This window comes from Phyllobates terribilis, unplaced genomic scaffold, assembly GCF_046119375.1.
Source record: "Phyllobates terribilis strain yellow unplaced genomic scaffold, ASM4611937v1 Scaffold_1__5_contigs__length_1240528914, whole genome shotgun sequence".
Classification (NCBI taxonomy): Eukaryota; Metazoa; Chordata; class Amphibia; order Anura; family Dendrobatidae; genus Phyllobates; species Phyllobates terribilis.
Genome location: NW_027362761.1, coordinates 986379462 through 986402194, shown reverse-complemented (window position 1 = coordinate 986402194; position 22733 = coordinate 986379462).

Below are 22733 nucleotides of genomic sequence, written 5' to 3'. Positions count from 1 at the left end.
CCCTTTAAAGGGATCCTGTCTCCTGGTTATTCCCATATAAATTAGGGCGAGTATCTGTAAGCCCTCATATACAGCATGCTCCTTCTTGCTGCTTGTGGATGATGTGTCTTGCGCCATACACACAGAGCCAGCACATGGACTTTACCATATGCGATGGAAGACACTGTGTGGATGATGTAGGACAACGTCATCCATATGAAGCATGAAAACGGACGACAATCATAAGAAGACAGGAGGCGCTGGATCAAGACCAGCATCTCCCATCAGATCGGACTGCGCTGTAGGTGAGTATAATAAAAGCTATTTTTGTGTTATGCAGAGTGGATTGGGGACATATATACAGCATTATAAAATGTTGTATATGAGGGCTTACAAGAGCTGGCCTTACTTTATATGGGAAAAACCTGGTGACAGTTTCCTTTAAGTATATTGAGCATGTGTTGGCCATTGGTGGTAAAGTGCTGGCAAATTGTTTGTAAACACAAAGTACATTATGAAATTGTGAAATACTCTAAAGTACTGTATATGCATATTCAAGTTTTACAATTTTTTTATTTACTGCATTTTTCCTTAGCTTCCTGTTAATTTTAATAAAGACTAGAGATGATCCAATCAATCCACCAAGAATCAATTTAAAGATGATTTTCCTGATTATGCCCCTATATATTTAAAAGGTTTGCAGTTCAATTCACGTAGATCGGTTAAAAAGAAAAACAATTGCCCTATGCCATCTATGTACTGTTGAAAAGTCACAGAGAGAGCTGAAGATGTCAGATGCAGCCAGGTGGGCTTCCCCATATTACCCTGCAGTGATCAAATCACAAAGTTTAGTGCAGGCAATCAGTGTACAACTTTCACAGCCAGTATAAAAGAAAACAATGATTGATCTGCCAAGAAATGCCATTTTAAGTTTTTACTGCGTACAAATATTAGGTCAGAATTCTAATTTCATTCCATATTAGGCCAAAATTGGATAGTTTTGTAATACTGCACTAGTGTTGAAACACATTGAAAATGGGAGTGGTAGTCAGTCTGTGAATAATAATCCAAAGATTGAAATGCATAGTTATGTTACTGTAAATTAATTGATCTGGTATATACTACAGTAACAGCACCTTAATAACACCCTCTTTTATTATTTTCACATACAGCAATTGCAAGCCAGGAGGGCAGAAAATTCTACCCTATTTAATAATCTTGCTTTGTTGTAGTAGTCCAATATTAAACTCAAGTACACCACCCGAATTCAGCAGCCTGTTGCAGGTGCTCACTTTTGGTATACAAAACTAACAAGCTTTTCTTATCCTGTTCATTTTTTTTTTCTTACAGGAGGGTGCAATTTTTTAAAATCTTTTATATAATAGACACAGTTTAATTTTTTTGAATACTAGACATGAGCAGATCATGAAAATATTGAATTTGTTTGTTCATGTGCATTTTCCAAAGAAATTTGATTCTCAAAGAAGTTATTCTCCGCAAATTCAATGTCCTTTATTATGATTTGCAGTCTATCCAAACCCTAGAACATAATAAACATAAGTTTCATCCTTTCGTGTTTACTAAGTTCAACATGAAGGGATGAGGGGAAGGTAGCCCAAACTCAAGGGAAAGGGGGAGTGGAGACCCCTAGGCAAATCTAATGTCACCCTACCTGTCCTACCATCCCCATACAGGTTCCGCACCTATCGCCGAACAGTAAACCTAATCCCTGTATATCCCTAGAGATAGGCCCTAGATAGGGGGATGAGCACTGGTAAGTCCGCACTATAAACTAAAGACAACAAGGGAGACCAACAAAGGGGGGGGAATTTAGCTTGAGCAGACACCAAAGAGATAACACCAAACGTCCTCCAAGGGTACCAGAGAGGAGACTAACCAACAGCTATTGCTCCAAGCCTGCACAAGGGAAAATGAGAATATCACCGGTGACTCCCTGAAGCAGACTGAGAGTTTATAAACACCCAGACCAGGGTGTGTCAATCAGAGCAGGAGGGAGGTTTCCGCTGGGTCCAAAAGTAAGAAGGATTAATAAGGCGCCTGCAAAGCCAAATGCAGTGACCTTCTGCAGCCAGATCCAGAGCGTCTGTCTGTTACATCTGACACACCCGTGACAACATAATTTAAAAAAACAAAATTAAATACCCATATTTAACTTGTCACTTACCTCTCAGGCTCCACTACTAATTAACGTTACCAGTCCGGTCTTCTGGGCATGTTCTTATCACCACTGTAAGTGCTGAATCTTCACGCTGGGCTCGTATTTCTGTCTCTGTTGGGTTCTGCACAAGTGTCAGTAAGATCAAGATGCCATGATGTCAAGACATGTACTGTGACTCTGAACATCCCTGAACTGAAATATCCTGGGCCTCATCAGAGTCATAAGTCCAGCAATAATGTGAAGAGGCCAGATGATTCAACTCTCGCAGTAGTATTATGAAGATATAACGAGGACCATATGGGTGACAGTGAAGAGCAGAGAGATGAGCAGTAAGGTGAATATTAGTATTTACTTTTTTTTAACATTTTGATGGCCCTTTCTGGTTTACGAAAATGGTGGCTAGTGGACTTTATTTTACTGAACCGGCTCAAAAGCAAATGAAAAAAAAAAAACACATTTTGGCAAATTCTGATTTTTGTAATATTTGAATAGAATTTAATTCCACATGAATATATTTGCTCATGTCTATTGAATATCTGTGTTAATAGTTATATTTATCAACTTTACACTCCCCAACGAAACTACATTGTTGTCGTATTTTCATTTCCAGGCTTGAACCTATATGCGTCTACTTTGCAATGTACCATTTTTCAGCTACACAATATTGCAAAATAGTTTATTCAGTGGAAGAATGCAAAAAATAGCCATGTTCAAGATACAAATAAAATATGCAAGGAAAAAATAGAATTAAAAACATTGCATAAATGTGTTTAATCATAAGCAGTGTTCTTCAATTGTAGGAGCCTGAAAAAGACTGGTCTGGTCACATATAGTGATGGGCGAGCAGTAAAATGCTCGGGTACAAGTTGCTCGGGTCGAGCAAATTGGAATGCTCGAGTGCTCGGTCCGAGTAACGAGCCCAATGTAAGTCTATGGGAAACACGAGCATTTTTCCGGCAGCCCCCTGCCTGTCAGTCTGCAGAGGACCTAAAAATTGCCCAAATCAATGAGAACAGTGCTCAAATGACATGAGTAAAGCATGGGGAAGACCCCTGGAAGCATCTCTGACTTCCAGGTCACTGCTGTCAACAACATTGTCAGAGGTATTATGCCACTTTTACGGACTCACAATAAAACATGCAAAAACGAAACCAAATGGATTTTCCTGGGAAAAATGTTAAGGAACATCCTTTCCAGGGTAGCCACTTGTATATTAGGCTAAATAAATAACCAAAAACAAAAATGCTCCTCCACACCTTGGGCTATGTTCACACGTAGCGTTTTTTCACTTTTGCATTGCTTTCAACGGTGAAAAATGCATTCATCAGAATATGTCATTTTAACATTTTACTGCCTTATCTAGCCATGTGGTGTGTGAGGCATGATCAGACACATCCTATTTCATTTATGAAGGGGGGATTCTGAAAGTCACAAACACTATTTTTATAGGGCCATCAGGCAGCGCTTAGTATTCTTAAAGGGTCAGAGGTAGGCTATGCTTTGTTGTTCCCTTTAATAAAGAGTGTGTTTCCTATACTGTTATTGGGTATGCAGTGACTGCAAGGGCTGCCAAATATTTGGATGCACCCCAATACCCCTTTGAAGAGACATAGCGGAGGGTCTCAGTAAAAAAAATGTTCCCATTATAAAGAAGTGGGTATCCTATAGTGGTAATGCCCATGCAGTGACTGCAAGGGCTGCCAAAATTTGGGAAAAAAGCAAATACCAATTTAAAGACACAAAGAGCTGGGCCACAGTAATGACATGTTCCCATTAGAAAGGAGTGGGTCTGCTATACAGTTATAGGGTATGCAGTGAGTCCAACGGCTGCCAAAATTAAGGAACTCCAATGTCCCTTGCAAGAGATGTAGAGGTCGGAGGGCCCCCTGATAACAATGTTCCCATTATTAGGAAGTGGGTCTCCCATACTGTTTGCCTATGCAGTGAATGCAACGACTGCCAAAAATTTGGAGGAACTCCAATGTCCCTTGCAAGAGACGTAAATATGGTGATATGGTAGATATTGTGGTGACATGGTGGTGAAGGATGAGGATGAGGAGAAGGAGGAGGACTAGAGCAAATAGACAAAATCAGGAAGCATATACCCATGTCTGGGTGTGAAGACAGAGGTGCATGCGAATAGAGTTAGGCCCACCCCAAAAAAGACACTGTATTTGATTTTATGCTACGCTGCTATCAATCAGAGGTGTTGAGAAGTCTGGCCCAATGCAGCCCTTGTTCATTTTTATAAGGATCAGCCTGTCAGCATTTTCACTTGACAGGCAGATGCACCTATCGGTTATGATTCCACCAGTGGCACTAAAAACCCGCTCTGACAAAACGCTAGCTGCAGGGCAGGCCAGGACCTCCAAGGCGTAGAGAGCCAGTTCCTGCCATGTGTCCAGCTTGGATACCCAGTAATTATAGGGGCACAGAGGAATCAGAGAGGATGTTGGTATGGTTGGCAAGGTACTCCCTCAGCATTTTCCGAAGCTTTTCCCTCCTTGGGAGAGTACCCCGTGCCTCAGAGCCTGTGCGATGTGACGGTCTGAGAAAACTCTCCCAGAACTTTGACAGTGTTCCCCTCCCTCTGCTGGATTGCATTTCTGTTTCTCTTGCTGGTACTCCTTGGTTGTCCAACGAACTGTGACCTCTACCGCCAGCATTTTTTTATGGGAATTTTTAATAATTCCGCAACAAGGGCATTCTGGTACTGCCTCATTTTATTTGGCCTGTCCAGCAAGGGAATAAGATACTGAAACTTCTCCTTGTAGTGTGGGTCTAGAAGTGTCACCAACCAGTAATGACTGTCACTCAAAATTTGGACAACGCGATGGTCACGGGAAAAGCAGTGTAACATAAATTCAGCCATGTGTGCCAGACTGCAAAGAGGCAAGACTTCCGTGTCTTCACCAAGAAGACAACTGGCCATGCTCTCTTCCTCATCCTCCTCCTCTTCCTCCTCCTCCCTGTCCTCAGGCCATCCACGTTGAACAGACGGTATGACAGTAGTGCAGGTTGTACCGTCTACAGCGCAGGAAACTAGCTCCTGTTCTTCCTCCTCCTCCTCCTCTTTGTCACCAAATCCACATTGGAGTGAGATGAGGCTGGGCTGTGTGTACTTTCCCTGTATGGTTCCTTGCTCCATCTCATCGTGCTCCTCCTGCAATGCATCCTGTTTAATTGTGAGCAGAGAGCGTTTCAGAAGACAGAGAAGCGAGATGGTGATGCTAATTATGGTGTCATCGCTGCTCACCATCTTGGTGGACTCCTCAAACTTTTGGAGTATGGTACAGGTGTCTGACATCAATGTCACCTCCTGAGGTCTTATGTGTGGAGTCTGACCTGAATACCGATGGCTGTGTTGATGCTGGTAGTCAACAACTGCCCTCTTCTGCTCATAAATCTTTCCCATCATCTGCAATGTATAGTTCCAATGTGTGGGGCCATCGCACACCAGTCAGTGAGCTGGAAGCTGCAAACGCTGCTGAAGCATGGAAAGGGCAGTTGAAGCTGTAGCTTACCTTAAAAAATGGGCACACACGTGGCATACTTTGACAGGCAGATTTGACAGATCTGGGTAGGTTTTGAGAAACCGCTGAACCACATGGACCAGGCATGATACTTGTGTGAGCTCGACTCACTTCAGAGCCACCAGGTTCCGGCTGTTGTCACCCACAACCATGCCTGACTGCAGGTTCAATGGTGTCAGTCACAGATCTGCCTGCTCCTTCAGAGCTGTCCACAACTCTTCAGTGGTGTGCGGTTTGTCACCTAAGCATATTAGCTTCAGCACAGCCTGTTGCCGCTTGACCGAGGCAGTGCTGCAATGCTTCCAGCTTCTGACTAATGTGCTCATTTCAGAGATAGAGGATGAAGAGGAGGAGGTTCAGGAGGTGTAGAATGTGGGGGCAACCCTGATTGACCCAGGGCCCGCAATCCTCGGTGTCGGGAGGAAGTGTTCTGTCCCAAGGTCCGACTGGCTCCTGTCTTCCACTATATTAACCCAGTGTGCCGTCAGCAAGATGTACCATCTCTGCCCACAAGCACTTGTCCACATGTCCGTGGTTAGGTGGACTTTCCTAGTAACTGCATTGTTGAGTGCATGGCTAATGTTGTGGGACACGTGCTTGTGTAATACGTGGATGGCACACCAGGAGAAATAGTGGCGGCTGTGGACCGAATACCGAGGGATGGTCGCCGCCATCAGGTTGCGGATAGCTTCCGTCTCCAAGTGCCTAAAAGGCAACATTTTGAACTCAAGCAGTCGCGAAATGTGTGAATTTAGTGCTGCGGCCTGTGGGGCATTGGCTGCGTATTTGCGCTTGTGTTCCATGGACTGAACGATACACTGGGACAAGGAAGTGGACATGCTTGCTGATGGTGCTAGTTGAGAGTGTGCAACGACAGGTGCAGGGCGGGAAACATCTTGTATGCGCCTTTGTACAGGGGATTAGCTTGCACGCACAACAGCAGAAGAAGCAGTGGTGTCACCCACAGACACTGTTTCTGGACCCTGGGGTTCAGCCCACTTTGTAGGGTGCTTTGCTGATATGTGCCAGATCATGCTGGTGGTGGTCAGGCTGCTCGTTTTGCTAGTCTGCTGATGCTGGCCTGGCAGGTGGTGCAAATGGCTTTTTGGGGTTATCTGCAGTCTTTAAAAAACAACCAAAGTCGGGAAGACCTAACAGTTGTACTTGCAACTTCCGTTGTGTTGGTATTAGGGGAATGCTTTCCTGCCTTGAGTTTGCGGCCACCACACTGCTTCTTCCTGCCTGTTGTGGTGCTAAGCCTACCTCCCCCTGTGTACTGCTGTCCTCGCTCTGCATGTCTTCTTGCCAGGTTGGGTCAATTACTATATCATCCACCACCTCGTCTTTCACTTCCGCTCCCTGGTCCTCAACCTGCCTGATCATCATCATCCACCTCTTGCAACAGTAATTGCACTTTCCCACAGTTGCCCTCTTGTGACCGTGGCTGCTCAACATCGTGACCGTGGGCTTTGCTACATGTGTTCTCCTCTTGACTCGCTTGAAGCTGGACGGGCGAGAGGCCCGAATCTACAAATGGTAAAGTGAACAGCTCTTATGAGTGTCCAAATGTGGGATCAGTTGTCTCTGGGCACTCAGCATGGTGGGAGGAAGGAGGATCAAGGTGAGTAATATGTGGTCCAGACTCATGGCTACTGAGACTTGACTGTGTGGAAGACAGGGTGGTGGCAAAGTGACTGGAAGCATTTTCTGCTATCCAACCAACAACCTTTTAACATTGCTCTGGGTTCAATAGTGGTGTGCTGCTAGGGGACCGGAAGGTCGGGCGACAAGATGTGGGTGTTTGTTGTGGCACAATTTAGCTTGCCCACGGCCTTGTCCTTGTCCTCTGCATGCACCATGATTATCACATCCACTTCCCTGTCCCTTGCCACGCACCTTGCCCATTTTAAATGGATGCTAATATTTTCCACGTTCACTAGAAATGGCTGATTTTGGAACGCAGTTATATTTGATACGTCTGGCAGAGAACCACGGTTTTAAATAGCAGGCCTGTAATTTATTAATATTATTTTTCACAAAGATATAGTGTGAATAGCTTGACCGACACACTGCAACAGAATGGAAAAGGAGGCCAATTTTTTCCAGGTTCAGTTCAAATTTCTGGATTTTTATCGCTGAAATATGGAACAGATCTGGCTGTATTCTGCAACGCTAACAATCAAATGGAGCAGAAAAATGGTGTACTCTGGATTGCTTTTTAATCAAATAACAGGGATTAAGATAAAAAAAAAATTGCCTTGGCCCCTGATACCTGGGGCTATGTCTAGTCTACAAATATTTGACACTGCAGGATAACTCAGAAGTTGAACATGCAATGAACCCTCTTGTGCTTCATCATGCACTGCAGTCTGTCACATACCCTGCCTGCCTTGTTTTTTAAGCAAATAACCAGGATTAAGATAAAGAAAAAAAATTCCTTGGCCCCTGATACCTGAGGATATGTCTACAAATATCTGTAAGAACAACAGCAGCAGGAACGTACTATGGACCCTCTTGCACTATATGCATTGCATTTTGACTCATACACTGCCTGCCTACCTAAATTCTGCTTTCTCCTTCACCATGGATATATAGATATATGTTGTGGAATACCTATACTAACTCCAAACAAGCAAATCTCTCCCTGACTCAGCAGCGGCTCTCCATACTCGGCCTGATTCCGGGCTATATTGTGACGAGCTTAGCGGAGCCAGGTCTTATATAGATCTGATGATGCTGTGTGGCCACAACCAACACTGTAATGCCCACAATCAACCTGGCTACAGCATTACCGTGTGGGGCAAGCAATCCCTGTATGTTCATTGGCGCTCTAAAGAGCGACAAACATGCAGGGCGGGGACTCAAGTTCCCGCCCGAGCAACCCGGAAATACGCCAATCTTGTCAAGCACCGTGATGCTCGGGCAAGTAAAGAGCAGTGGCGAGCACGTTTGCTCATCACTAGTCATATGTTCATCCATTACCTGTTATTTTGAGAACAGGAAAACTGTGCAGTCTAACAAAAAGGATCCACCATCAAGTGCAGCAGGAGAACCTGTATTACTTATATATTAGTGTTATAAAATTATGTATCCAACAAATCTTTTAAATAGATAATGTGAACAACTCCTTTTATTTAACATGGACAATTTGTTATGCTAAATGTTGTTACTGAAATGTTATGAACATGAATATACAGTGAGGAAAATAAGTATTTTTCAAGTTTTCCCACTTACAAAGAATGGAGAGATCTATAATTTTTATTGTTGGTACACTTCAACTGTGAGAGACAGAATCTTAAAAAAAAATCGAGAAAATCACATTGTATGATTTCTATGTAATCAATTTGCTTTTTATTGCATGAAATAAATATTTGATACAATAGAAAAACAAAACTTAATATTTGGTACAGAAACCTTTGTTTGCATTTACAGAGGTCAAACATTTCCTGTAGCTCTTGACCAAGGTTGCATACACACTGCAGCAGGGATGTTGTCCCACTCCTTCATACGGATCTTCTGCAGATCTTTCAGGTTTCAAGGCTGTCCCTGGACAACATTGAGTTACAGCTCCCTCCAAAGATTTTCTATTGGGTTCAGGTCTGGAGACTGGCTAGGCCACTTCAGGACCTTAAAATGCTTCTTCTGAAGCCCCTTCTTACTTGCCTTGGCTGAGAGTTTTGGGTCATTGTCATGCGGAAAGACCCATCCACAACCCATCTTCAATGCTCTTACTAAGGAAAAGAGATTGTTGGCCTAAATCTCACAATACGTGATCCCATCCATCTCCCATTCAATACGGTGTAGTCATCCTGTCCCCTTTGCAGAAAAGCACCACCAATGTATGATGTTTCCCCCACCATGCTTCACAGTTGGGATGGTGTTCTTGAGGTTGTACTCATTCTTCTTCTTCCTTCAAACCCGGCGAGTAGAGTTGACACCAAAAGTTCTATTTTGGTCTCATCTGATGTCATGACTTTCTCTCATGCCTCCTCTGTATCTTCCAGAAGGTCATTTGTAATTTCAAATTGGTCTGGACATGTGCTGGCGTGAGCAGGGGGATCTTGAGTGTCCTGCAGAATTTTAATCCATGACGGTATATTGTGTTACTAACGGTAATGTTTGAGACTGTGGCCCCAGCTCTCTTCAAGTCATTGGCCAGGTCCTCCCATTTAGTTCTGGGCTGATTCCTGACCTTTCTTAGAATCATCCTTACCCCACGAGACGAGAACTTGCATGGAGCCCCAGACAAAGGAAGATTGATAATCATCTTGTGTTTCTTCCATTTTCATCCAGATGGTCATTGGTGAACTTCAAATGGAACTGGACAAGTAGTTTGTGTGAGCAGGGGGATTTTTCCCTGCAGGATTTTAATCCACATCAGCTTAGTGTGTTTCTAAAGGTAATGTTTGAGACTATGGTCCCAGCTTTCTTCAGGTCATTAACCAGGTACTCCCATGTAGTTCAGGGCTGATTCCTGTCCTTTCTCAGAATCATCCTTACTCCGCGAGGTGAGAGCTTGAATGAAGTCCCAGACTGAGGAAAATTGACAGTCACCTTGCATTTCTTCCATTTTCTAATATTTGTGCCAACAGTTCTTGCCTTCTAACCAAGCTTCTTGTCTATTTTCCTGTAGCTTATCCCAGCCTTGAGCAGGTCTTCAATTTTTTCTCTGGTGTGCTTAGACAGCTCTTTGGTCTTGGCCATGGTGGAGAGGTTGGAGTGTGATTGAGTGTGTGGACAGGAGTCTTTTATACAGTTAACATGTTCAAACATGTACAATTAATACAGGTAATGAGTACAGAGTAGAGCTTCTTAAATCAGAAGCAAAGACTCTGCAAAAACACTAGTGCATGCCCTCATCATATCCCGCCTCGACTACTGCAATCTCCTGCTCCGTGGCATCCCTTCCAACACTCTTGCACCTCTCCAATCTATCCTAAACTCTGCTGCTCGACTAATCCACCTGTCCCCCCGCTATTCCCCGGCCTCTCCTCTCTGTCAATCCCTTCACTGGCTCCCTATTGCCCAGAGAATTCAGTTCAAAACTCTAACCATGGCATACAAAGCCATCCACAACCTGTCTCCCCCATACATCTGTGACCTAGTCTCCCGGTACTTACCTGCACGCAACCTCCGATCCTCACAAGATCTCCTGCTCTACTCTCCTCTTATCTCCTCCTCCCACACTCGTATACAAGATTTCTCCCGTGCTTCCCCCCTACTCTGGAACTCTCTACCCCAACATATCAGACTCTCGCCGACCGTGGAAACCTTCAAAAGGAACCTGAAGACCCACCTCTTCCGACAAGCCTACAACCTGCAGTAAACACCACTGCACGACCAGCTCTACCCTCACCTACTGTATCCTCACCCATCCCTCGTAGACTGTGAGCCCTCGCGGGCAGGGTCCTCGCTCCTCCTGTACCAGTCGCTGACTCGTTTTGTTAAGATTATGTAAATGCTTTTGTTATGTATATCCCTATCACATGTAAAGCGCCATGGAATAAATGGCGCTATAATAATAAATAATAATAATAATAATAATAACAGGTCTGAGAGAGCCAGAAATTTTGCTGGTTGGTAGGTGATTACTTATTTCATGCATTTAAATGTAAATTAATTATGTAAAAATCATATCTGTGGTAAAAATTACAGAACTTTTCATTCTCTGTAGGTGTACTATATAGTGATGAGCGAGTATGTTTTGTTAACCCTTTCGCCGAGTATATTCGGCCGAGCACCGAGTATTTACAGCTTCTCGGTGTTATGCTTGTATCACTCCCGTGTGCATGATTTGTGACTTTTGACAGCTTTGATACACGTGAGGAGTGTCTGCTTCTTCCACATTCCTCACATGTATTAAAACTGTCAAACTGTCGCAAATCATGCACATGGGAGTGATTTAAACATATCACCGAGCACGCTATAAATACTCGGTGCTCAGCCGAGCATACTCGGCGAAAGGGTTAACAAAACATACTCCCTCATCACTAGTACTATACACTAGTCCTCTGGTTTGATATGGGTATGCGCTTAAGGAATTTATTTCCTGTGATATTTCTCTGAAATTTACTTCTCCAAACTGCTTTGCAATAGACAGTCTTCATGCCAGTACACTTACTAAATGTTTTACTATGTGCATGAGGTCTGCTCAGGGTTATTTCTAAACTCTGCTCTGGAAAAGAAATAGTTAATAAAACAACATACTAATGAGAATTAACAAGCCCAATAACATCTCCACCTATTTATTTGACCTTTTTAATTTTCAGTGTAAACAGCTTAAAGAGAACCTGTCAGCACAATTTAGCACTGTAAAGGAAAGACATTGTGCTGATATATTGATCAATTTGATACCTTTGGTGAAGAAATCTGCTCTGTGGTTCTAGATTATTCAGCATTTGAAGTTTTTCTTGTATTGTGATTTTAGTGCACAAGGGCGGGACTGTGGGTAGGTTCTTTTCCTCCTGCTCCGTCCCCTCCAGGAGGAGAAGACCCTACCCATAGTATTGCCCTTGTGCACAGAAATCTTAATAAAACTTCTAATGTGGATTAAACAATATCCACAAAGCACATTTCTTCACCAAAGGTATCAATTTATTCAGTATAATAGCGCAATGTCTTTACTTTAACTTGCTAAATCGTGCTGACAGGTTCTCCTTAAATGGAACAATGCTTATGGCAATGTTTCATATTGATCCATTGGACCCTTAAAAACAGTCCCTGAAAATTTCTGCATTCTTGTCTGAATTTTTTTTCTTAATTACTACACTAAAGCTCATTTTAATTGTAGCATGAGTACATTATTTAATATAATGGACTTATATTTCATTTCAGCTTGTTATTGCTCTAATCTATATTGTATTTTAATACAGATATTTACTTCAGTATCTCTCTAAAGATCATGCTGATCTGGATTGCAATAGTGATGATTATTTTTCGGAAACCTGATAACCTCCCAAAGACATTTCACTGTATTTTTTAGCCTCAGGTATTCAAATACATAATAATCTCTGCAGGGTAAAAATCCAATATTCTTGCATTATAACACTAAATATAGTGCTGTTTATACTGAAAAGGAATTAATAAATAATTTTCTTAAATTCTTTATAAAGTTTCTATTACTTAAGCATGTTCTACCCACGGATTGACATGTCAATTATAGACAGTTGTATGTAAAAATTTTTGTTTTCAAGATATGTTTATAAAAGTATGAAAATGAAATATGTCATCAGAAAATGACTTATTGATTAACCCTTTCCAAACCAGGCAATGTTATGTGTTTTGCACTTTCACTTTTTTCTCCTTTTCTTTTAAGAGCGATTTTTTTTTAAACTTTTCTGTTGACATAGTTGTATGGCTTGTTTTTCGTAGGATGAGTTGAAATTTTGAATTGCACCATTCATATTACCATTTGATGTATTGGAAAACAATTTAAAAAAAAGTCCAACTCAGGTGGAATCGACGTGTTCATTGTGCTGTAAAAGTTACAAAGCAGCATGATTCTATGGGTAAAGAGAATTGCAGCACAAGAAAAAATACAAACCTTGCTATTCAGTTGTTTTTTTAACATTGGTGTCTTCTGATTTTGTGAATTAATTTTATATTTGAATACATCAGACTTTACATATGCATCAGTACCACAAATGTTACTTGTTTATTTTATTTTTTATTCTGTTTTGCTAATGGGAAAACTATTGGTTGATTTGAATTTTTTTTAAAATATTTACTTTCTTTTTAACTCTCCTCAGGGGATTTGAACCTGCCATCATCTGATTGTCTATATTTTATAAATACAATAAATATTGTGATATTTATACTACAATACCACAGTATTGCAACCAAGAGAATCACCGAACGTAGGGTCCAATTATCAACATGATATATATAGATGTATAAAAAACCTTTATTAAGAAATTGGTTACAGAAACATACCAAGCACAAGAGTGCCCAATATTCAGTTAAATCTCAAAAAATCAAAAAATTAGTGCATCAATTGTGAAATCTAGACAATAAATATATAGAAGGCCGACGACACATACAGAGTATTCTAACCTATATTGACACCATAAATGAAAAGGCCAAATATCATTAACAGATGCACACTGAATGGTGTGTGAAAACCACTGGTCACACTAGGCAGTCTACTGTGGTATTATATAATAATAATAAATACTAATAAAATAGTGCCAAAAAGTGCATAGACCAAACAGACGATGGGTGGAATTAAAGAAAATAAAAAACATCTGTTATGGGGCCCCCTCATGATAGGGAAGGAAAAGCATCATGTTTGTATGTAAAAATTAAGGTTAGAAGGACTGGTGTACCTGGTAAGCGGTCCTAGAACTGAAAATGGAGCACACCCCCATTGCTCCATTTTCAGTTCTAGGACCGCTTACCAGGTACACCAGTCCTTCTAACCTTAATTTTTACATGCAAACAGATGTTTTTTATTTTCTTTAGTTCCACCCATCGTCTGTTACATTTATGGTGTCAATATAGGTTAGAATACTCTGTATGTGTCGGCGGCCTTCTATATATTTATTGTCTAGATTTCGCAATTGATGCACTAATTTTTTGATTTTTTGAGATTTAACTGAATATTGGGCACTCTTGTGCTTGGTATGTTTCTGTAACCAATTTCTTAATAAAGGTTTTTTATACATCTATATATATCATGTTGATAATTGGACCCTACGTTCGGTGATTCTCTTGGTTGCTGTGTGTTTAACCGAATGGTCTGCCATTTATATTTGTCCATATAGCACACAATCTTGATATGATGGGTATTTTATACTGACCAAGTGGTCTTTGATGAAAACCCCTAAATACATGTGGCTATATCCCTGGTGTCTTTTTGTGTAATACCACTGTATTGCAGCATATAAAAGTAAACACAGTGTCCTATGAAGGCCAGACACAGACGGTCTACATAAGTGCACTGTCATGGTAGACATCGGGATCTTCAACAAGCCCAGAGCTGAAACTGCAATCCATTGGCATTCCAAAATCACTCCATAGTGGGTTATAGACACTTGGCATAGTCCTCCACTGAATAGTCAATTTATAGGGTTAACAGAAGTGGGCATATCATAGTGCAGTAAAACTTGGACAATGCAGTCCAATCTACAGGCATTATGTTTTTGTGGGATTTTCGGTCCTATCAGTGAACGACATCTTTCATTGTATAAGTATACATACAGAAATAGCTGTAAGTCACTGATAGGACCATCTACTGGACTGAAAATCTCAGAAAGAGCAGAGGTTAAATGATTCAAACATAGGTCATACTTAGTGATGGGTGAGCACTAAAATGCTTGGGTGCTCGTTGCTCGGGTCGAGCACATTGGAATACTCGGGGGCACGACTTCAGCAATGAGCCCAAAGTAAGTCTATGGGAAAGTCAAACATTTTTCCGGCGCCCCCCACGGCGGTCTGCAGAGGCACTGGAAATTGTAGAAATCGATGGGAACAGTGCTTAAATGACATGGGAACAGCATGGGGAAGACCCCTGGAAGCATTTCTGACTCCCAGATCACTGCTGTGAACAACATTGTCAGAGGTATTACGCTACTTTTACGGACTCACAATAAAGCATACAAAAACTAAATCAAAATGGATTTTCCTGGGAAATATGTTAAGGAACATCCTTTCCAGGGTAATGACTTGTATATAAGGCAAAATAAATAACCAAAATCAAAAATACTCCTCCACACCTTGGGCTATGTTCACACGTAGCATTTTTAATGTGGTTTTGCACTGTTGCATTGCTTTCAACAGTGAAAAATGCATTCACCGGGAAATGTCATTTTAACATTTTACAATCTTATCTGGCCATGTGGTGTGAGACATGATCAGACACATCCTGTTTCATTTATGAAGGAGGGACTCTGAAAGTCACAAAGCCAATATTTATAGGGCCATCAGGCGGCCTTTACTATTCTTAAAGGGCCAGCATTCATCCTTACTATTCTTAGAGAGCAATCAGCCGGCTATGCTTTGTTGTTCCCAAAAGTAAAGAGTGGGTCTCCTATACTGTTATTGCGTATGCAGCGAGTGGCAGGGCTGCCCAAAATTTGGATGCACTCCAATACCCCTTTGAAAATTTGGACGCACCCCTATACCCCTTTGAAGAGACTTAGAGGAGGGCCTCCTGAAAACATTGTTCCCATTATTAGGAAGTGGGTCTCCCATACTGTTTGCCTATGCAGTGAATGCATGGGTTGCCAAAAATTTGGACCTACTCCAATGCCCCTTGGAAGAGACTTAGAGGAGGGCCTCCTGAAAGAAAATGTTCCCATTAATAGGAAGTGAGTCTCCCATTGTGTTTGCCTATGCAGTGAATGCAAGGGCTGCCAAAAATTTGGACCTACTCCAATGTCCCTTAGAAGAGATGTAGAGGAGGGCCTCCTGAAAAAAATGTTCGCATTACTAGGAAGTGGGTCACCCATTGTGTTTGCCTATGCAGTGAATGCAAGGGCTGCCAAAAATTTGGAGGCACTGCAATGCCCCTTGGAAGAGACGTGGAGGTCAGAGGGTCTCCTGAAAACAATGTTCCCATTATTAGGAAGTGGGTCTCCCATTGTGTTTGCCTATGCAGTGAATGCAAGGGTTGCCAAAAATTTGGAGGCACTCCAATGCCCCTTGGAAGAGACATGGAGGAAGGCCTCATAAAAAAATGTTCCCATTAGAAAGAAGCGGGTCTCCTATACTTGTAATGCCCATCCTCTAAGTGTGGACTAACAAACATTTACCCCTGGGGGTATACATGAACATACTGTATAACAATTTTTTTTTACAGGCATCATAAACACCCTTTAAAAAAATTATGTGGGTATTGCATCACAGACCACAGTCACCCTGGTGATATGGTGGTGGAGGATGAGGAGAAGGAGGAGGACAAGATCAAATAGCCAAAATCAGGAAGCGTATACCCATGTGTTGGTGTGAAAAGGTGCACGGGAATACACCTCCCAAAAAAAGACATTGGATTTGAGTTTATGTTATGCTGCTATCATTTGGTGGTGTTGAGAAGTCTGGCCCAGTACAGCCCTTGTTCATTTTTATCAGAGTCAGCCTGTCAGCATTTTCAGTTGACAGGCGGATGTGCTTATCAGTTATAATTCTACCAGCGGCACTAAAAACCCGCTCTGAAGAAATGCTAGCGGCAGGGCAGGCCAGGGGTAGAGAGCCAGTTGATGCCACGTATTCAGCTTGGATACCCAATAATTATAAGGCACAGAGGAATTACGGAGGATGCTGGTACGGTCGGAAAGGTACTCCCTCAGCATCTTCCAAAACTTTGCACTCCTTGTGAAAGTACCCCGTGCCTCAGAGCCTGTGTGATGGGAGGGGCTGAGAAAACTCTCCCAGAACTTTGACAGTACTCCCCTGCTTCTGCTGGATTGGAGTTGTGTCTCTCTCGCCTGTACTCCTTGGTTGTCATCAAACTGTGACCTCTGCTGCCAGCGTTTTCAGATGGGAATTTTTTTAATAGTTCCGCAACAAGAGCCTTCTGGTAGTGCCCCATTTTTGTAGACCTGTCCGCCTCAGGAATAAGAGAAATAAAGTTCTCCTTGAAGCGTGGGTCTAGAAATGTCACCAACCAGTAATGAATGTCAACCAAAAATTTGAGAATGCGAGGGTCACGGGAAAGGCAGCATAACATAAACTCAGCCATGTGCGCCAGACAGCTAACAGGCAAGACTTCCGTGTCCTCACCAAGAGGATGACTGACCATGCTCTCCTCCTCCTCTTCCTCCTCCCTGTCCTCAGGCCATCCACCCTGAACAGACGATATAACAGTTGTGCAGGTAGTACCGTTTATAGCGCAGGAAACTAGCTCCTGTTCTTCCTCCTTCTCCTCCTCTTCCTCATTGTCTCCCAATCCACATTGGGATAAGATGAGGCTGGGCTGTGTGTAATCACCCTGTAAGGTTCCTTGCTCCATCTCATCGTGCTCTGCCGGCAATGCATTCTCTTTGATTGTGAGCAGAGAGCATTTCAGAAGACAGAGAAGCGGGATGCTGATGCTAATTATGGCGTCATCGCCGCTCACCATCTTGGTGGAGTCCTCAAACTTTTGTAGGATGGTACATATGTCTGACATCCATGTCACCTCCTGATGACTTATGTGTGGAGTCTGAACTGAATACCGATAACCTTGCTGATGCTGCTAGTCAACAACTGCACTCGTCTGCTCACAAATCCTTCAAAACATTTGCAGTGTAGAGTTCCAACGAGTGGAGACATCACACACCAGTCGATGAGCCTGGGTCCCGGTTTCCACTATGCTAACCCATCGTGCCGTCAGCGAGATGTAACGTCCCTGCCCACAAGCACTTGTCCACGTGTCCGTGGTTAGGTGGACTTTCCCGGTAACTGTGTTGTTGACGGCACGGCTAATGTTTTGGGACACGTGCTTGTGTAATGCGGGGACGGCACATCAGAGGAAATAGTGGCAGCTGGGGACCGAGTACAGAGGGACGGCCAGCACCATCAGGTTGCGGAAACTTCTGTCTCCACGAGCCTAAAAGGCAACATTTCGAGCGCAAGCAGTCGCGAAATGTGGGAATTTATTAGTGTGGCCTGTGGGGCATTGACTGCCTATTTGCTCTTGAATTCCAAGGACTGGGGTATGGACAGCTGAACGCTGTGCTGGGACAAGGACATGCTTGCTGATGGTGATAGTTAAGAGTGTGCAACGACAGGTGCAGGACTGGAGGCATCTTCGCATGCACTATGGGCAGGGGATTGGCTTGCACGCAAAACAGCGGAAGAAGCAGTGGTCTCATCCACAGACCCTGTTCCTAGACTCTGGGGTTCGGCTTACAAAGTCAGGTGCTTTTCTGTCATGTGCCTGATCATGCTGGTGGTCAGGCTGCAAGTTTTCCTACTTCTGCTGATGCTGGCCAGGCAGATGGTGCAAATAGCCTTTTTGGGAATATCGGCAGAGTCTTTTAAAAACAACCAAACTCGGGAAGACCTAACAGTGGTACTGGCAACTTATTTCGTGTTGGTGTTATAGGGAATGGTTGCCCTCCTTCTGTCTGCGGCCACCACACTGCTTCATCCTGCCTGTTGGGGTGCACTGCCTTCATCCCACTGTGTGCTGCTGTCCTCACTCTGTATGTCCTCCTGCCAGGTTGGGTCAGTTACTATATCATCCACCACCTCGTCTTCCACTTCCGCACCCTGGTGCTCCTCCTGATTTTCTGGCAATTGTGTCTCATCCTCATCCACCTCTTGGGACACTTTCCCACTGTCGCCTTCATAAGACCATGGCTGCTCAAATATTTTTTCATTACTACATGCAATCTCCTCTTGCCCAGCTTCAAGTGGACCAGGCGAGAGGCCCGAATCTATAAATCAAAAAGTGAACAGTTCTTCGGAGTGTCCAAGTATGTGATCAGTTGTCTCCGGGCACTCAGCAAGGCTGGAGGAAGGAGGACCAGGGTGAGGAATATGCGGTCCAGACTCACGGCTACTGAGATTTGACCGTGTGGAAGACAGGGTGATGGTGGTGGTGGCAAAGTGACTGGAAGCATTATCCGCTTTCCAACCAACAACTTTTAGACACTACTCTGGGTTCAATAGTGGTGTGCTGCGGTCCCCTAGTAATTGGGACAGGAAGGTCTGACGAGAAAATATGGGTGTTTGTTGTGCCACAATTTCAGCTTGCCCACGGCATAGGCCTCTGCATGCATCATCACCATCATGTCCAGTTCCCCGTCCCTTGCCATGAGCCTTGCCCATTTTAAATGAAGGACAATATCTTCTACGCTCACTACAAATGGCTGAATTTGGAGCGAACTTATATGTGATCTGTGTGATGGACAAACCACAGTTTTAAATAGCTGACCTGTAGGCAACTATTTTTAACAGCAAACTGGTGTCAATAACTTCGCTGATACACTGAAACTAAATTTTAATGGAGGCCAGAAATGGCAGAATTTTCAGCGAACTTATATGTGATCCGTGTGATGGACAAACCACAGTTATGAATAGCTGGCCTGTAGGTAACTATTTTTAACAGCAAACTTGTGTCAATAACTTCGCTGACTCACTGCAGCAAAATTTCAATGGAGGCCAGAAATGGCAGAATTTTCAGCGCAATTATATGTGATCCGTGTGACGGACAAACCACAGTTTTAAATAGCTGGATTTTTAGCGCTGTAATATGGAAAGGACCTGGCTGTATTCTGCAGTGCCAACAAGCAAATGGCACAGAAAAACTGTGTCCTCTGGATTGCTTTTTAAGCATATAATCAGGATTAAGATAAAAAAAAAATATTCCTGACCCCTGATTCCTTGGGCTATTTCTACAAATATCTGTAAAAGCATGAGCAGACAGAACTGGAATGGACCCTCTTGCTATATGCACTGCAGTCTGCTATATACCCTGCCTGCCAGCCTAGCACTGATATCTCTGCAGTTGGATTAGTCCTTAGAAAGACTGTTAGTTGAGATGGATATGTAGAAAATCTTGTGGAATACCTGCACTAACTAAAAAACAACCAAATCTCTCCCTAGCTCAGCAGCACCTCTCCCTATACTATCTAATTGCGGAGTAGACCGCAATGAGCACAGCGGCGCCTGGTCTGATATAGACCTGATGACGCTGTGCGGCCAGCCAATCACTGTAATGCCACAACCAACATGGCTGCGGCATTACAGTGTGTGGCAGAGAATCCCTGCATGTTAATTAGCTCTCTAAAGAGCGCCAAACATTCAAGGCGACCCGAGCATCCACCCAAGCATCTCGGAAGTACTCGGCGAGCTCCGAGCATCTTGAGTACTGAGATGCTCGGGCGAGTACCGAGTACTTGCCAGTATGCTCGCTCATCACTAGTCATACTGAATCTTTTCTAATAAAACTATATATTTATGTTCTCAGCTCCCCCTGCTCTATAACTTGATGCCTGCAAATAGGACTGCATTTTCCTTGTGACAGGTTCCTTTTAACCCTCCGTCACATACAATATCGGTTCTAACGAGTTCACATACAATGTGACTGTCAGGCGCAGGCTAGAAAAATACCTATAATATCTAATGTTTGCAATTTCAGTGCTCTAAAAGTGATCAGTGACCTTCATAGGTATGTAATAAAAGAGACTACACATAATCAGGTGCAAAAAAAAAACATTTACTTAACATAAAACTAATAACTCTGAAATACAAACATTTCAAAACTCCCGCCAAATTGTCCCCAGTTCGACTCTGTCAAAAAACTCTACAAAGAAAATTTATGGAAACAAACTTAATTTTAAGGTACCTTAAGTACTATTAACCACTTCGCGCCAGAGCCTGTTTTTGCCTTCGTGACCGGGCCAATTTTTTCAATTCTGACCACTGCCAGTTTATGAAGTAATTACCCTGGAACGCTTCAACGTATTCCCCTGATTCTGAGATTGTTTTTTCATGATATATTGTACTTCATGATAGTGGTAAAATTTCTTCGATATCACTTGCGTTTATTTGTGAAAAAATCGGAAATTTGGCGAAAATTTTGAAAATTTTGCAATTTTCAAATTTGAATTTTCATGCCCTTAAATCAGAGAGATATGTCACACAAAATAGTTAATAAATAACATTTCCCACATGTCTACTTTACATCAGCACAATTTTGGAACCCAAATTTTTTTCTGTTAGGGAGCTATAAGGGTTAAAAGTTGACCAGCGATTTCTCATTTTTCCAACAAAATTTACAAAAACATTTTTTTAGGGACCACATCATATTTGAAGTCACTTTGAGGGGTCTTTATGACAGAAAATACCCAAAAGTGACACCATTCTAAAAACTGCACCCCTCAAGGTGCTCAAAACCACATTCAAGAACTTTATTAACCCTTCAGGTGCTTCACAGGAATTTTTGGAATGTGGAAGAAAAAAATTAACATTTAACTTTTTTCACAAAAATGTTACTTTAGACCCAATTTTTTTATTTTCACAGGGGTAACATGAAAAAATGGACCCCAAATTTTTTTGTGCAATTTCTCTTGAGCGTGCTGATACCCCATATGTGAGGGAAAACCACTGTTTGGGCGCACGGCAGGGTTTGGAAGGGAAGGAGCGCCATTAGACTTTTTGAATGTAAAATTTGTCTGAATAATTAGCGGACGCCATGTTGCGTTTGGAGAGCTCCTGATGTGCCTTAACAGTGGAAACCCCCAAAAAGTGACACCATTTTGGAAACTAGACCCCTTAGGGAACTTATCTAGATGTGTGGTGAGCACCTTGAACCCCAAGGTGCTTCACAGAAGTTTATAATATTGAGCTGTAAAAATAAAATTTTCACATTTTTCCCACAAAAACGTTTTTCATCCCTTAATTTTGCATTATCATAAGGGTAATAGGATAAATTGCACCATGAAATTTGTTATGCAATTTCTCCTGAACACGCTGATACCCCATATGTGGAGGCAAATTGCTTTTTGGGCACATGGCAGGGTTTGAAAGGGAAGGAGCGCCATTTGACTTTTTGAATGTAAAATTTGTTTGAATAATTAGCGGACGCCATGTCACATTTGGGGAGCCCCTAATGTGCCTAAACAGTGGAAACCCCCCACAAGTGCCACCATTTTGGAAACTAGACCCCTTAGGGAACTTATCTAGATGTGTGGTGAGCACCTTGCACCCCCAGCTGCTTCACAGAAGTTTATAATATTGAGCCGTAAAAATAAAATTTTCACATTTTTCCCTCAAAAAATGTTTTTCATTCCCTAATTTTGTATTATCATAAGGGTAACAGGATAAATTGCACCATGAAATTTGTTGTGCAATTTCTCCTGAACACGCCGATACCCCATATGTGGAGGCAAATTACTGTTTGGGCACATGGCAGGGTTTGAAAGGGAAGGAGCGCCATTTGACTTTTTGAATGTAAAATTTGTTTGAATAATTAGCGGACGCCATGTCACATTTGGGGAGCCCCTAATGTGCCTAAACAGTGGAAACCCCCCACAAGTGCCACCATTTTGGAAACTATACCCCTTAGGGAACTTATCTAGATGTGTGGTGAGCACCTTGCACCCCCAGCTGCTTCA